This window comes from Lissotriton vulgaris, chromosome 5, assembly GCF_964263255.1.
Source record: "Lissotriton vulgaris chromosome 5, aLisVul1.2, whole genome shotgun sequence".
NCBI lineage: Eukaryota > Metazoa > Chordata > Amphibia > Caudata > Salamandridae > Lissotriton > Lissotriton vulgaris.
Window position 1 is genome coordinate 1,588,235,608 of NC_141693.1, and position 17,659 is coordinate 1,588,253,266.

The 17,659-nt window shown below is 47.4% G+C and overlaps 1 protein-coding gene and 1 long non-coding RNA gene across 4 annotated transcripts in view; both read right to left on the minus strand.

Moving 5' to 3' along the window:
* LOC147716748 (dehydrogenase/reductase SDR family member 4-like) overlaps positions 1-17,659 on the minus strand; it is a 315,514-nt gene that overhangs the window by 150,120 nt on the left and 147,735 nt on the right. The window lies entirely within an intron of this gene.
* Positions 13,235-17,638, minus strand: LOC147716749 (uncharacterized). Its single transcript, XR_015296042.1, has 3 exons — positions 17,534-17,638; positions 16,654-16,779; positions 13,235-14,864 (listed from the first exon to the last, which is right to left on the minus strand). It is a non-coding gene; the product is annotated as an uncharacterized LOC147716749 (long non-coding RNA).

A 17,659-nucleotide genomic window follows, 5' to 3' on the forward strand; every position in this document is an offset into this window, starting at 1 on the left:
GTGTGGGACATGTGGGCGGCACACTGCTGGGCTGACTTTGCCTGGATGAGCCATTTGTCCAGATAAGGGTAGACGTGAATGTTTTGTCTCCTTAGGTGCGCTGCTACCGTCGCCAGGCACTTTGTAAACACCCTGGGTGCCGTGGTGACCCCGAAAGGCAAAACCTTGAACTGGTAATGTTGGTTTTGGATGGCGAACCGGAGGTATTTTTTGTGTGACGGGTGCAGCGGAATATGAAAATACGCATCCTTTAGATCTAATGTTGCGAGAAAATCCCCCTGACTAAGCAACGGGAGTACTTGCTGCAGGCTCAGCATGTGAAAGTGCTCCGATAGAATGTACTGATTGAGGGGTCTGAGGTCTAGTATAGGTCTGAGGGACCCGTTTTTTTTTGGTATCAAGAAGTACAGTGAGTAAACTCCTGTACCTCTTCTTCCAAAGGCACGAGCTCGATTGCCACTTTTTTGCAGCATGACGATGACCTCCTGCTGCAATAAGTGCAAGTGCTCGGCGGACATAGGACGGTGTCTTGGGGGTATGTTGGGTGGAGTGGATGTTAACTCCAGACAAAACCATACTGTATGAGCTGTGTGACCTACCTGTCTGTGGTGATGGATTTCCAGACTGGCAGTAACTGTTGGAGTCCCCCCCGACTGATGTTGCGTGGTCGGGGGGCAGTGACAAGGCGTCACTGTTTGTTGGTGCCAGAGGATCTGGAGTTGTTGTTTCCACGACACCTGCCTTTGGCGCTGTTTCCACGATATCCACCTCGACTTTGTTTGGTGTATGTGGACTGCGTGTTTTTTTATAGTACTGCGTGGTTTGGGAGAGTTGGCCTCTGGAAATACCTCTAGTGCTTGAGCGACGAAAAGAACCACCCCTGAACTGCTGGGACTGCAAGGCCCCCATGGACGTAGCAGTTTCAGTGTCCTTTTTTATCTTTTCCAAGGTGGTGTCCACCTCTGGGCCAAACAGATGATAATGGTTTACTGTCTGATTAAGAATGGTGGTCTGTATCTCCGGCTTAAATCCCGAGATTCTGAGCCAGGCATGTCGTCTCAGCATAACGCTAGTGTTGACAGCTCTGGCCGCGGTGTCCGCCGCGTCCAGTGCACATTTAATAGAAGCATTGGATATCAGCTTCCCCTCTTGAATGAGCATCTCAGCTGCCTCTTTGTATTCGTCTGGCAGGTGCTGCAACAGGGTCTCGAGTGTATCATAGTGTGCCCTGTCATACCTCGCTAGAAGTGCTTGTGTATTTGAAATGCGCCAGATATTGGCTGCTTGAGCTGCCACCCTTTTCCCTGATGCCTCAAACACCTTAGATTCTTTATCTGGGGGAGGAGCATCACCCGTTGATTGAGAATTAGCCCTCTTCCGGGCATTTGAAACAACAAGAGAGTCCAAAGGTAACTGTCCCTTGATGTAAGTAGGGTCAGTAGGTGCTGGTTTATACTTCTTCTCAATCCTAGGGTTTATCACCCTGGTTCTGGTAGGCTCTTTAAAGATCTCCCTAGCATGTTTTAAGACACCCTTCAACATAGGCAGAGTCTTGACAGTTCTCTCTGAGACGGAAAAGGTGTCAAAAAGAAAGTCCACTTCTATGGGGTCAGCATGGAGCTGGACGTCATGATTTTTAGCCGCTCTTTCAATGAGGGCATTAAACGCCGCTGAATCCTCTGTAGGCGACGTTTTTACAGCATAGAGTTTAGTGTCTGGGGCAGAGTGAGGATCACCTGGGTCACCACCAGCTGCCCAGGGTTCATTGGTATCTTCAGGGTCTGTGTAGACAGGATAGCTGTACTCATCATCATCATCACCTTCCCCAGCGTCCACGTCAGAGTAAGTGGGTGAGACATCATGGCCAAGTAGAGAAAGTGGTTCCACAAGAACAGGAGTTGAAGTGGAATTCCTTCTTTTTCTTTAAAGGAATTTTATAGGACTCCATTGGCTGTTTCGGGGCAATTTTCCGTTTATGGAGGGAAAGTCTGCCTGTTTCAGCATCGATAAAGTGTTCTTGTTGTTCTTCCAACGAAGATTGTCGATGCTTTAAGGTTGGGACCACTGTCGTCGACTTCGGCACCGAGGGCACCTTCTCGGGCACGCTGGCGCCCATCCTAGGAGTAAGCGTGGGCGGAAAATCCGTTCCGCTCGCGGATTTTGCGGATTTTCGGGAAATCCGCAATCCGCGAGATTTGCGGATTTCCCGCAAAATCCGCAAATTCGCACGCAGCGGATTTTTTTGGCGGCGCGCGGCGTTGGTGATACAATTTTTGCTTCCTGTTCCTGTTCAGCAGGCTCCTCCCAGTGCTTTGTCCATCTCCTGGTCACTTTTCATTCGGATGTGGACCTGGAAGGATTACCTTTTGTGGATGCTGCTGGATCTTTGGATTTGAGGCCTTTTTGACTTTCTTTGGATCACTGTTGGATTAGAAATTTTACAAGTAAGTTTGTTTGGGGCATTACAGTTGCTGCAACAAAAATTTTGGGATTTTCGATTTTTGGGCTGTTTTGGGGCCTTTTCCCAGGGGTACTCAGTGGTGGGTGGACTGATTCTTTCTGTGGGTTGTCTTGAACTTAAACATCATGGAGGCCATAGATGAATTGGGATTGTGCTGATTTTTCTGTGTTTTTCGATTTTTTTTTTTTGTAAAATTTTGTGTTTTTCGATTTTTGACCTGTTGTTGGGGCCTTGACCAGGGGTATTTGAGTCTAGCATGGGCCTAGTCTTTCTGTGGGCTGTCTTGAATTTAAACATCATGGAGGCCATGGATGGAATGGGATTGTGCTGATTTTGCAGTGTTTTTCGATTTTTGGGGGTGTTCATGGGGAGGGACATGCCATGTGGCTGGTGGCCATTTTGAGTGCAGCTACAGGCACTGGCCATGTGCTGGCAGGCAAGTGGCCATTTTGAATGCAGGCTTTGTTGTTAGGCCTCCAACCATTTTGCCTACTTTTCAACCTTTATTTATGCCAGGGGTAGTGAGTCTTGCATGGGCCTAGTATTTCTGTGGGTTGTCTTGAATTTAAACATCATGGAGGCCATGGATTGAATGGGATTGTGATGATTTTGCAGTGTTTTTCGATTTTTGGGCCTGTACTTGTGGCCTTTTCACCAGGGGTATTTGAGTCTAGCATGGGCCTAGTCTTTCTGTGGGCTGTCTTGAATTTAAACATCATGGAGAGGCCACGGATGGAATGGGATTGTGCTGATTTTGCAGTGTTTTTCGATTTTTGGGCCTGTACTTGTGGCCTTTTCACCAGGGGTATTTGAGTCTAGCATGGGCCTAGTCTTTCTGTGGGCTGTCTTGAATTTAAACATCATGGAGAGGCCATGGATGGAATGGGATTGTGCTGATTTTGCAGTGTTTTTCGATTTTTGGGCCTGTACTTGTGGCCTTTTCACCAGGGGTATTTGAGTCTAGCATGGGCCTAGTCTTTCTGTGGGCTGTCTTGAATTTAAACATCATGGAGGCCATGGATGGAATGGGATTGTGCTGATTTTGCAGTGTTTTTCGATTTTTGGGGGTGTTCATGGGGAGGGACATGCCATGTGGCTGGTGGCCATTTTGAGTGCAGCTACAGGCACTGGCCATGTGCTGGCAGGCAAGTGGCCATTTTGAATGCAGGCTTTGTTGTTAGGCCTCCAACCATTTTGCCTACTTTTCAACCTTTATTTATGCCAGGGGTAGTGAGTCTTGCATGGGCCTAGTATTTCTGTGGGTTGTCTTGAATTTAAACATCATGGAGGCCATGGATTGAATGGGATTGTGATGATTTTGCAGTGTTTTTCGATTTTTGGGCCTGTACTTGTGGCCTTTTCACCAGGGGTATTTGAGTCTAGCATGGGCCTAGTCTTTCTGTGGGCTGTCTTGAATTTAAACATCATGGAGAGGCCACGGATGGAATGGGATTGTGCTGATTTTGCAGTGTTTTTCGATTTTTGGGCCTGTACTTGTGGCCTTTTCACCAGGGGTATTTGAGTCTAGCATGGGCCTAGTCTTTCTGTGGGCTGTCTTGAATTTAAACATCATGGAGAGGCCATGGATGGAATGGGATTGTGCTGATTTTGCAGTGTTTTTCGATTTTTGGGCCTGTACTTGTGGCCTTTTCACCAGGGGTATTTGAGTCTAGCATGGGCCTAGTCTTTCTGTGGGCTGTCTTGAATTTAAACATCATGGAGGCCATGGATGGAATGGGATTGTGCTGATTTTGCAGTGTTTTTCGATTTTTGGGGGTGTTCATGGGGAGGGACATGCCATGTGGCTGGTGGCCATTTTGAGTGCAGCTACAGGCACTGGCCATGTGCTGGCAGGCAAGTGGCCATTTTGAATGCAGGCTTTGTTGTTAGGCCTCCAACCATTTTGCCTACTTTTCAACCTTTATTTATGCCAGGGGTAGTGAGTCTTGCATGGGCCTAGTATTTCTGTGGGTTGTCTTGAATTTAAACATCATGGAGGCCATGGATTGAATGGGATTGTGATGATTTTGCAGTGTTTTTCGATTTTTGGGCCTGTACTTGTGGCCTTTTCACCAGGGGTATTTGAGTGTAGCATGGGCCTAGTCTTTCTGTGGGCTGTCTTGAATTTAAACATCATGGAGAGGCCATGGATGGAATGGGATTGTGCTGATTTTGCAGTGTTTTTCGATTTTTGGGCCTGTACTTGTGGCCTTTTCACCAGGGGTATTTGAGTCTAGCATGGGCCTAGTCTTTCTGTGGGCTGTCTTGAATTTAAACATCATGGAGGCCATGGATGGAATGGGATTGTGCTGATTTTGCAGTGTTTTTCGATTTTTGGGGGTGTTCATGGGGAGGGACATGCCATGTGGCTGGTGGCCATTTTGAGTGCAGCTACAGGCACTGGCCATGTGCTGGCAGGCAAGTGGCCATTTTGAATGCAGGCTTTGTTGTTAGGCCTCCAACCATTTTGCCTACTTTTCAACCTTTATTTATGCCAGGGGTAGTGAGTCTTGCATGGGCCTAGTATTTCTGTGGGTTGTCTTGAATTTAAACATCATGGAGGCCATGGATTGAATGGGATTGTGATGATTTTGCAGTGTTTTTCGATTTTTGGGCCTGTACTTGTGGCCTTTTCACCAGGGGTATTTGAGTCTAGCATGGGCCTAGTCTTTCTGTGGGCTGTCTTGAATTTAAACATCATGGAGAGGCCACGGATGGAATGGGATTGTGCTGATTTTGCAGTGTTTTTCGATTTTTGGGCCTGTACTTGTGGCCTTTTCACCAGGGGTATTTGAGTCTAGCATGGGCCTAGTCTTTCTGTGGGCTGTCTTGAATTTAAACATCATGGAGAGGCCATGGATGGAATGGGATTGTGCTGATTTTGCAGTGTTTTTCGATTTTTGGGCCTGTACTTGTGGCCTTTTCACCAGGGGTATTTGAGTCTAGCATGGGCCTAGTCTTTCTGTGGGCTGTCTTGAATTTAAACATCATGGAGGCCATGGATGGAATGGGATTGTGCTGATTTTGCAGTGTTTTTCGATTTTTGGGGGTGTTCATGGGGAGGGACATGCCATGTGGCTGGTGGCCATTTTGAGTGCAGCTACAGGCACTGGCCATGTGCTGGCAGGCAAGTGGCCATTTTGAATGCAGGCTTTGTTGTTAGGCCTCCAACCATTTTGCCTACTTTTCAACCTTTATTTATGCCCAGGGGTAGTGAGTCTTGCATGGGCCTAGTCTTTCTGTGGGTTGTCTTGAATTTAAACATTATGGAGGGCATGGATGGATTGGGATTGTGCTGATTTTGCAGTGTTTTTCGATTTTTTTGTGCTCTACAACTGAACTGATGTTCCTCTGTCTTCCATTTTTTTTAGGTGCACAAGACTCAAGAGAACCACCAGTGCCAGGAAGAAGTCCTGCAGCGGTGTGTGTGTGCAGCATAACGTCACGCGACGTCACGTCTGGCCTCAGACAACTCTACAATTCGTGCAACTGCGGCCTGCTGTCTGACCTGCTCTGAAGAAGATGGCCCCAAAGAAAGTTCTCCGTAGCTCCTCTAGCAAGAAAGTTGCTAGTAAGGAGCAGAAGAAGCAAGTTACCAAGGAGGCTGGTGTGCCACCCGCCACTTTTTTTGGGAGCAAAAAAAAAAGTACGCCTGCAGCAGCAGGATCTGCTGGGGACCAACCTGAGAGCAGCACCCCTGCTCCATTGGGTTCAGTGCCTCCACCACCACGCCAACTTAAGTCAAAGCCCTTGAGTGCTTCAGAGGCAGTCAGTGTACTTCTCCAATCACCATCGACCAGTGATGTTGGCTCATCGCAAGAAAGTAGCAGCAATGTCCCTGAATCAGCACAGGTTGTTGTAACTCATCTGACAAGTGTTGAACAACCACAGCCGCAACAACAACACCATGTGCAAGTACACGCCCAAGTACATGTGGAAGGAGAGGCAGCAAAAGGAGATGCGCAAGCAAAGGTGCATGGACGTTCACAAGTGCCCACAATAGTTGTTCCTCCCGAAGTAGGGGCACATTTGGAAATCGACATTGAAGCTGAGGTATCATTGGAAGCCACTCCTCCTGATGATCATTCATTGTCTTCCACATCCCTAGCAAGGAAAAGATCAAGGGGGGTGTCTACATCTTCTTCAAGCCCACCTCGTTCTGATGCAAGTGATCTGTCTTGGGAACCACAACTGCGGTCTGACAGTGAGGCAGAGGCACACCATGATCTGACACCGGTACCTCCTAAGCGTAAAAGGAAGGTCGTCCAAAAACTCAAACCTATGGAGTGTGATGAGGCTCAACAAGAAGTGACAGATACTGCTGGTGATGAAGCCTCTCACGATGACGACGAGCCAGTCATCACAAAGGTCACTGCAGCCCCACCGGGCATGCAGCAAAGAGACATTTTGACCCTATCCCGAGAAGCTGCTGAGCGTGATGATGATGTCGGCGAGGAGGCAATGGAAATGGAATCATTAGATTTGGAGTTAAGTAGTACACCAAAACCTACCGCTTCCATATTTCTTCGCAAGAAGGTACCCACCTCGTCCTCGACCTCAATTCGTGGTGGTGAAAGTGCAAAACGTACTGAAGTTCGGCAATCCACATCCTCCACTTCATCTGTCATTAGCAGCAGGACCACCACCACCAGTATCGCCGCCTCCTCCGGCCCCCGAAGACATTTCAAGTCTCCAGTTTGGGACTTCTTTAGTGTTTGCCCAAATAAGGAAAACATAGCCATTTGTAGCCTTTGTAAGCTTCGATTTAGTCGTGGTAAGCTTGGTTCTAACTATGGTACCGGAGGCCAGAGAGGTCATCTTGAGAGAAGGCACCCTGTCCAATGGTTTCCGCACCTAGAGGCGGTCAAGAAAGCCGGAATTGCACGTAATGAAAACGTTGATTTGTCATCTGCTGATGACGAGGAGGTAGAAGAAGACGATCCAAACACTTCACTTACACCCAGTTCCCATGTCAGCAGCACACCCCATGGGAGCCACACTAAGAGTGTGGGAGAGAGTGAGACATCAATGCGGAAAAGTTCATCAGCGAGCGTAACTGGGTCGAAGAGATCATCATCCCGTAAATCATTGGTCCAGGGCAACATTAAAAAGATGTTGTTTACAGAAGCGCAATATGAACGCAACCACCCAATGACCCGTCTGTATAACACTAAGCTGGCTAAAATGCTAGCTCTGGACCTTCTCCCTTTTTCTTTTGTCGAAGGGGTTGGTTTTCTAGAATTAGTGACAGCGCTCTGCCCTAAATGGAAGGTTCCTAGCCGGTTCTATTTTGCCCGAGTTGCGGTTCCAGCACTACATGAAGATGTTCTGAAGGCGATTGGGGCAGCTTTGCAGAAGAGTGCTGTTCACACTATACATCTGACAACAGACATGTGGACCAGTGGCGCAGGCGCTGATTACATGTGCATCACTGCACACTGGGTCTCTTTTTCAGGGGCTAAAGCAAAGCTAAACTCAGGTGTTGACACTAACATTGTTTTTAAAGGTGCTCGGAAACATGCAACACTAGCCATGTTTGGTTTGGAGAAACGTCACACAGCAGAAAACATTTTGGATGTCTTTAACACAAAGGTCCTTAACTGTCTGTCCCCACTAAAACGCAAGGTTGGTTATGTTTCCACGGACAATGGCTCCAATATAGTTAAGGCCATGAGGGACGGTTACTATTTCAGAGTGCCGTGTTTGGCGCACTGTATAAACCTGGTTGTCCAAAAATTCTTGGGTAATAAACTCAGTGCAGCGTACAGTGTATTGGAGAACTGCCGAAAAATTTGCAAGCATTTCAGGCATTCTTTTAAGGCCCGCAAGCAGCTGAGGAGCATGCTATATCAATGTCAAATGCCAGTGAAAGCACTCATCCAGGAGGTGGTAACACGTTGGAACTCAACCTTCTACATGCTTGAGCGTCTGTATGAGCAGTATACGCAACTCGATCAATATTTCTTGAAAGAGGGTATAGAGGAGCTGAGGATGGGTGGGCCGCAATGGAACATAGTTGAAAGCCTAACACGCATGCTTCGTCCTTTTGAGGTCTTCACGCGTGCAGTCAGCAAGGAGGACTCTAATTTGGGAAAAGCTATCCCATTGTTGTACATGCTGGAGGACCAACTGAAGGAGGTGTGTTCTGTGTTTCGAAAAGATGACAAAAAGAAAGACTCTTCTTTGCTTCTGGCTGAGCAATTATTAGAGCTCCTACAAGGTGATGAACGTCTTCAAAAGATCCACTCAGAACAGCATTACATTTGTGCTACTATTCTGGATCCACGCTACAAAAAGGCGCTGGCAGGCAGAGCATTCTTTCCTTTTGCTGATGAAGATGTTACAAAGTACAAACGTTGGCTAGCCTTGTCAGCCAAGAAGTTTGAAACAGAACGGCTGGAAATTGAAGGAAATGGCAGTACATCAGCAGGCCATCCCCAGTCAAAACAATCCACTTCTGCACCTGTGGCTGTGGCACAAGTGACCTCTCAGCCGTTAAAGACACCGGCAACCGCATCATCTGCACGAAAGACAGCAGAAACATTGGAGGCTGAAGAGGATTGGCTAGCTCTGCGTGGGTTTGGTTCTCAAAAGGCCAGAGGCACAGCAAGAGCTACGCAAAGTGGAGGAACCTTGGAGGAGGACCTTGAGTCGATGGTGAAGGACTATCTGAATGACTCCACAGAGGTCTATGTTAATTCTGACCCATTGGCGTATTGGCATGGGAAAAAAGAATTGTGGCCACAGCTCACCAACCTGGCTTTAAACTACTTGTCTTGCCCACTCGCAAGTGTGTCTTCTGAACGGGTTTTCAGTGCGGCTGGTGGGATTGTAACTCCCAAACGGAGCCGCCTCTCGCCCAAAAATGTGGAGAGGTTAACAATGATCAAGATGAATCAGCACCTCATACCACCAGATATAAGAGTACGAGAGAGCGTGCCGGATGAAGAGGAGGTGGCCAGCACCATAGATGAGGGAATTTCTACTCTGTCAGGTGGCACTGACCTCACCCGGGCTGAATTCGCAGAGTATGATGACGAAGCCTTATTCTTATTCCTGGACCGTGATTCCGACTTCGAGCCCTGAAAATGAGACAACGAATCAATAACTTTCTTTTTCATCCTTATTCACTTTTATTCCTGTGTGTCTGTCTTTCTTTGTTGTGCACAGTTAATATAATTCAAACTTTAATCAGATTATCACAAAGACAAGCCCATCAGCAGAACTGTCTTCACTTGTTTGCTAATTTATTTGAAGATGCCGCAGTCTGCATTCCTCAGGTTCACAAGTTCAGAAGAACATGCTCCTCTATCCTCCTCCTCCAGACTCCTATTTCCATCAAAGCAGAGGGCTGGTTTACGCCCAATGAAGAAAGACTCAGCACTTGTGGGGGTGTTGTTCTACCTCTTTGCAGGTGAGTTGACGGGTCTGGGGCCATTGCTGGGAAGCACTAAAAGTGGTTTGTGCCAAATCCGAGGCGGAAATTTTTTTGTGTTTTTGATGACTTGCTTGCCTTTGAGGTGCTCTTAGGGGGGGTTCCGTCTGTTTGTGGGTGAGTTTCATGGTCTGAGAGCATTGCTGGGACACTCTAATCTTGATTGCATTTGCTTTTCAGGAAATCCGTCGTGCCAACCCCGACTTATGGCCTAGCTACGCAGCGCGTTTGGACCGAAGGCCCAGAAATATTGCAAGTATGAGATTTTGCTTTTGGCCTGTTTGGGGGTGTTATGCTTCTTGGCGGGTGGGTTGCCGGGTCTTGGGGCATTCCTGGGAAGGTCTAATACCGGGTAGAAGTGGTTGGGACAAAATCCAGGCCGATTTTTTTTGGGCTATTTCAGACATTTTGCTCTATGTAGCGTTTTCGGGGGCCTGTTTGGGGGGCTTGCTGGTGTTTGCGGGTGAGTTTCGTGGTCTGGGAGCACTGCTGGGACACTCTAATCTTGATTGCATTTGCTTTTCAGGAAATCCGTCGTGCCAACCCCGACTTATGGCCTAGCTACGCAGCGCGTTTGGACCGAAGGCCCAGAAATATTGCAAGTATGAGATTTTGCTTTTGGCCTGTTTGGGGGTGTTATGCTTCTTGGCGGGTGGGTTGCCGGGTCTTGGGGCATTCCTGGGAAGGTCTAATACCGGGTAGAAGTGGTTGGGACAAAATCCAGGCCGATTTTTTTTGGGCTATTTCAGACATTTTGCTCTATGTAGCGTTTTCGGGGGCCTGTTTGGGGGGCTTGCTGGTGTTTGCGGGTGAGTTTCGTGGTCTGGGAGCACTGCTGGGACACTCTAATCTTGATTGCATTTGCTTTTCAGGAAATCCGTCGTGCCAACCCCGACTTATGGCCTAGCTACGCAGCGCGTTTGGACCGAAGGCCCAGAAATATTGCAAGTATGAGATTTTGCTTTTGGCCTGTTTGGGGGTGTTATGCTTCTTGGCGGGTGGGTTGCCGGGTCTTGGGGCATTCCTGGGAAGGTCTAATACCGGGTAGAAGTGGTTGGGACAAAATCCAGGCCGATTTTTTTTTGGGCTATTTCTGACATTTTGCTCTATGTAGCGTTTTCGGGGGCCTGTTTGGGGGGCTTCCTGGTGTTTGCGGGTGAGTTTCGTGGTGTGGGAGCACTGCTGGCTATATATACTTTACTTTGCAAGAGGTTTGAAGCAAATCCATGGTGGCTGAGGGGACTTAGGGCCTAGCTGCAGAGCGCGCGCGGAGTGATTTGGGAAATTTGTGAAAAAGTGACTAAGTCCCCATTTTTGTACTTTTGCTCTTTGGCTGTTTGGGGGTCTTCTACTCGTTTTCTCCTGGGTTGACGGCTCTGGGGCCATTGCTGGGAAGCTCTAATACCGGATAAAAGTGTTTTGGACCAAATCCCAGGCGGAATTTTTTTTGTGTTTTTGATGACTTGCTTCCCTTTGAGGTGCTCTTAGGGGGGGTTCCGTCTGTTTGCGGGTGAGTTTCGTGGTCTGGGAGCACTGCTGGGACACTCTAATCTTGATTGCATTTGCTTTTCAGGAAATCCGTCGTGCCAACCCCGACTTATGGCCTAGCTACGCAGCGCGTTTGGACCGAAGGCCCAGAAATATTGCAAGTATGAGATTTTGCTTTTGGCCTGTTTGGGGGTGTTATGCTTCTTGGCGGGTGGGTTGCCGGGTCTTGGGGCATTCCTGGGAAGGTCTAATACCGGGTAGAAGTGGTTGGGACAAAATCCAGGCCGATTTTTTTTTTGGGCTATTTCTGACATTTTGCTCTATGTAGCGTTTTCGGGGGCCTGTTTGGGGGGCTTCCTGGTGTTTGTGGGTGAGTTTCGTGGTCTGGGAGCACTGCTGGGACACTCTAATCTTGATTGCATTTGCTTTTCAGGAAATCCGTCGTGCCAACCCCGACTTATGGCCTAGCTACGCAGCGCGTTTGGACCGAAGGCCCAGAAATATTGCAAGTATGAGATTTTGCTTTTGGCCTGTTTGGGGGTGTTATGCTTCTTGGCGGGTGGGTTGCCGGGTCTTGGGGCATTCCTGGGAAGGTCTAATACCGGGTAGAAGTGGCTGGGACAAAATCCGCGCGGAAAAGCCTTTAGTTTTGGCACTTTTTGTAACTTAGGGTTCGTTAGGGTTAGCCCTAGCAGCAGGATTGCATGTGTATCGGGGTGTTCTAGATTTTTCAAACTGAGTTCTGGGGTCTTAGAGCACTCGTGAGAATGTGTAATTTTGGTTGCAAGTCATTTGAAGAAAATCCATGGTGGGAAAGGGGGGATTTGGCATAGTTAAAGAAAGCCTTTGCCACTATTCTTAACTTAGGGTTCGTTAGGGTTAGCAGTATTTCTATTGCATGTGTTTGAGTGGGGGGGATTTCGAGTCTTGGAGCGATGCTGGCTATGGCTACTTTTGCTTGGTTGCTTGCAAGTGGTTTGAATACAATCCACGGGGGGTAATGGGTAATTAGGGTACTTCGGCCTACTTTTACTTTCAAAGTAAGTTTTGTCTCCAGTTTTCTGCTAGGCCTCGTTTTTTGGGTGGGAGCACTGCTAGGAAGATCTATTTTTGTTCTAAAACACAGTTTACAGTACACCTAGCTTGAGGGGCAAGATCCGCTACATTAATTTGCCCATACTTACTTATCCTTCAAAAGGTGACTCAGAGTACGCACTTTCAAAAACATTGTACTGTCTGTCTACTAGGAAAAACAAATTGTGACTTTTTGCACTCCACAGCCTACATACCTTATATTTATTTATCAGTGGTGTTGTAATATTATATCACTTCCTGTTTTTCGTTGAATAATTACAGGCCGGGTTTCAGTCTCTGCAATGGGGAAAAAAGGATGGAGTCAGGCTTCACAGTAGCGAGCCACAATTCAGCATCAGGCAGGCAGTGGACAGGGTGTCTTCTGGTGACCAACATCGGTGGACGAAGCGTCGGCTGCAATGGAGGAGTGCCGCTAATAGGAGGATTTTTTTTCTGCGGGCAACTTACTTACCACTTCCAACAGGACCACTACAACCACATAGATACAGTATCCCTTGCCTTTTTCTCTGACTGTGACTGCATTTCTTTGCTCTCTCTCGGCTTCTACATTGATCCCTTAACACATCACTTAGTCCACTCCACTATCTGCACCACACATAGTCATTTGTAAGTGCTCCTACGTAATTCGCAAGTCGCAGCACGCCCCAGGCCGTAGAGGACTGGGATGGCCCCAATGATGAAGCATGTCACCAAGGGGCAACCCTGGTGAGTGAGGGGACACCTAGAAAAAAAGCAATTTCTCCTTTTCTATCTACTATACCTTCTGTCAGGTTACGCAGCCCCTAAGCGCCTACCGTACTATGAAACTACATTTCCCATGAGTAGGCGGGAGACTTGCAGACTATTTAGTGAGACTATATGAGAGTACCCTTGTATGTTAGGACATCACTTCACTGATGCCTGTCTTGTCTTCTCTTACAGGTATCCTTTCCCTGCTGACCCTACCTTTACCCATCCCACATTTTTTATTTTAGTTTGTTATTTTTCTCCCTCGCCTAATGCCTCGAACACCCTGTGTTTACACTTCTGGGTGTTGGTGACATTTGGAGGTGGAACCATATTTGCATCGACTGGATCACGGGGAGTAAACGTGACACCTTCCAGACCAACCCCATTGAGTGTTGTTGTGAATGGATTTATAGTGACCAGCAAGGCTCTCGGGTATCTGGCTACAGAGACCTTATGTTGAATATAGTTATCAATAATTCCACACAGGCCCTGTACTGTCGCATTCTTTCTTTCCACAGTTGTCGATGATATATTCTTACTCTGCTTGACAAAGAACCATTGCTAATGTGAAAGAACTTCAACCGAATTAGTAGTTATACTTTACCATTTGTTAGGCTACAATGTGGCACTGCTCTACTGTACTTCTGTCACCTGCTATATTCTCAGTTGTACCGTTGAATTGCTCAGGAGGACAAACCAGATTTCATTTTCTTTTTTTTCATAGGCATGCAACTGCCACTGTGTCACACCACTACTACCACCGCTATGAGGAAATTTTATCCGACCAAGATTGCCAACGTTATTCGGTGTTTCCCGTGGAGCCAGCCCTGGGCCTAGCCCTACTTTCAAACACAAATTACAGGTAAGATAAGCGTTTGGTGGTTTGGGGGTATAATGGAGTATTAGTACGAGAGACGAGAGCCTGAAGGTAGTACTACTAAAGTCCTAGGACTCTTGGATTCACTTCACTTAGTCTGTGAGAGGCACTTAGTGTTGAAAACATTTGGGCATTTACACTTAAAGGAAGAAAATGGAACTAAACTTTCAGGAAAACAGTCAACGTTAAACCCCCACCCACCAGGCAAGCAGTAAAAAACAGGTATGCTCAGATAAAGTTTGAAAAAGTATATTTATATCCCTAACAAAATAATCTCCCGCAAGACCCTCCCTAACCCCAACGATTGTCCTTCAAAAGTCCCCAAAAACCCAACTCCCAATTCCCACCCCCCAAAAGTCTCTAAAAAAGGGGCAAGGGACACTATGGGTGGATGCTGTTAACTTTTTGGGCCAGGGCATCATGCTCCTCGCGGAGCAAGGCGAGCTCCTGCTGAAGGCGGGACACCATCAGGGTAGTGCGGCGCAGGCGTGCCTTCACTGCCTTGCAGGTGCAAGGCCTGTGAGAAGCAGCTGTTGGCCTTGCTGCTCGGCGGTGGCGTTTGCCTTTGGCAGCCCGGCTCAGTCTCGGTGGACCACTGTGCTGGGTCACGGTGGCAGCCGGTGAGGCCACGGAGGACGACGTTGTCGTTGTTGTCGACCGCACACTTTCCTCGTCCTCCAGGGCCACCAGCCGCCGATATTCCGCAACAGTGGCCTCGATTCTCCGTTGCCGGGCCGCTCTAGCCAGCTCCTTCCTCCTTGTTCGTTTGGAAGGAGAACCTATATGAAGAAAGAAAGACATAGTCTGTAACCAATGCTCTTTAAGATTAACTCAATCATTCAGCAGAAATGTGTGCTGCAGTACAACTAGCAACTTGCAAGCGCATTACATAACTATTGAGGCCAGTATCTATCTAACCTCACACTTCTTCATCCTTGCTCTAACATTAGTGGGAGTTTAAGGAACAAATTCTATGAGCACTGTGGACTTCCATTGGAGTCGACTATGAAAGTACACCAGTCTTATTCTTCTTCTTGTCTCTTGTTTTGGAAAATTGGTACGTTATTTTCTGCAAGCCGGCATAATGCCAGCGCGGTAAACTTGCACCCGAGAAAAAGAGACGCACGCCATGAGGAGTGACCTAGACTTGCGTTGCCGTTGCGTTACTGTACCCGTCCAGTACATGCAGGTGGTGAATCTCTTACTTTTCTATTACGGGTGGCACTGAGAATACTCTGTTACAACTCAAGGGCTACTGCTTAATTAATTTAACTTTCACCCTACAGTGGAAATGAGTACTAGAAATGGAAAATTGAAGAAGATAAATAATCTGATTATCTATCACTTCACATGGGATGTTTTTGCTTATATATGGGATGACTTTAGGTGCTTTGCTTTTTATTGAGTGACAGGCAGTGATACATCCACACATGAATGACTGAGTACTACTAAACTTATTAAGAGAGGTAGGGAGTGGCCACCATAATAACCGGATCTATGCAGTGCTTGCAATACAAACTACTGCTACTACTTATGGTAGTATTTGGACAAAATTAAAAGTTCTTTTCCTTGCCTTTCCTACACTGGAACGGACGTGCGGGTGCAGTGTTACATGCTCTTCAAAGTTACACTTAGTTCATCCACTGACCATCTACTCTCTCTAGATCATGGGTACTCACAAACTTTCTCTCAGGGGCTACATTTACAGTGTAGTTTGTGGCCGAGGGCCGCACTGGTGGGGGCGGAGTCAGAGGGGGCGGGGCTAAAGCAAAACGATAACTTGTGACCATGAGGTTGCACACAGGTCCCTGCAGCAGATGCCCTCATCCACTGAGCCACCAGACCCAGCATTTACATACATCTCTCTCCCTCCTGCTGTCCCTCCTGCCCTCCCTCCATCTCTCTCTCCCTCCTGCCCTCCCTCTCCCTCTGTCATCTCACTGTGTGTGTGTCTATCTGTGTCAGCCTTCAGCCCGGGTTGAGACCGCTTCCTCAACGCGCACACACAGACAACAACACCAAAGTACTTAACAGGTCTTTAAAAGACCATTAACATATTATTGAGGCTTTGTTTGTTTTAGCGCCCCTGCTTCTCCACCCTGACAATCACTGCTTGCCCGGCCCCACAGAGCAGAGGCTTTGTTCTATTTCACCTCTTTGTGGCCTTGCATCTCCACTCTGCTCTGTGGGGGCCGGGGGAGCAGTGATTGTCAGAGTGGAGATGCAGGGGCGCTAACAGGTGAAATACAAAAAAGCCTCTGCTCTGTGGGGGCCGGGGGAGCAGTGATTGTCTGCAAGGTCTGCGCACCGCCAAGGAAGGCTTGCCGGGCCACCACCGGCCCGCGGGCCGTACTATGAGTACCCCTGCTCTAGATACACATATGCTATCTAAGAGTCAGATAGTAGCATGATCCAGGTATATGGACACATACAGTTTCTGTGTCACCCACCCAGGCTGTTGTCCTTCCACCCATCATTGCTTCATCATTCACCCAGCCATGCATCTCATATTCTTGCCTTCCCAGCTAGTCTTGAATCTCAATAAGTAAGGAATATATAAGAGCTTACCTCTGGCCGCCACCACCGTCTCAACTCTCACAGCCGCCGCCGCCGCCTCCTCCCCTGATGATGAATTGCCCTCCGCCTCCGTGTCGAGCACCACCACCACACTGGCCCCGCCACCAGATGTTCCACCTACAAAGTACATTTAAGAATCTTAGAATAAAGCACTCACTAGTCACTAGTATTTGGTCTAGGAATGAAGACATGTGAAAACAATGTAATTTGTGACTGTCTACGTTAAAGTTAAAAAAAATGTCCCTTTTTCCAGGGAAGGTTGTCTTGCTGCACTTTTTGGCACAACTGATGAAGGCTGATTTTTTAACACGCACCATTTTTCTCCACACAGACAGAAGATGGACTTCTAACAACAAGATCAAGTTGAAACCAGGTGAGAGCTCGGCTCGACCACAAGAAATGTCTTCAATTAATCGTCAGCACTAACCACTTTTCCATTATCAGTTAAACGTTTAGTTTTATTATGACTTCATTTTAATAAATGTGTTTACTTTTAATAAAGCTTTTAAATTTAAATACAATCTGTGTTTTTTGGTCCTCCAGACTAGAGTGACTGAACGAAAGGTTTTGCAATTTTTGCAAGCATGAGTCCAGATAGAACACTTCAAAAGACATTATGGACAATCCCAGAGGACTGCACTAAGTTGATAGAGCTATTGCTGACTAGAATCATGGGAGTTTCGCCAACCGTGCAATCTTAGTTAGCTACACAGACAGACTAATAAGAATAATCTAGTAATACCACAGGGAGTCATAGTAGAGGCAGGATAAGAATTTAGATACAGTCTACAAGAAGAGCAAAGACAATTTTGAAAAAATTCAAATGAGGAACGCTAGGAAAAATAGGTACTAGTCTAAAATGAAAACTTACTGGGGCCAGCAGAGGAGCCCTCGCCTGCCCGATCCTGGCCCTGTTGATGAACAGCATCCGCCGCCTGCTGCTCCTGTGTCCTCCTCTCGCCCCTGGGGGGAGCTGACGTACAACATGAAAGAAAGA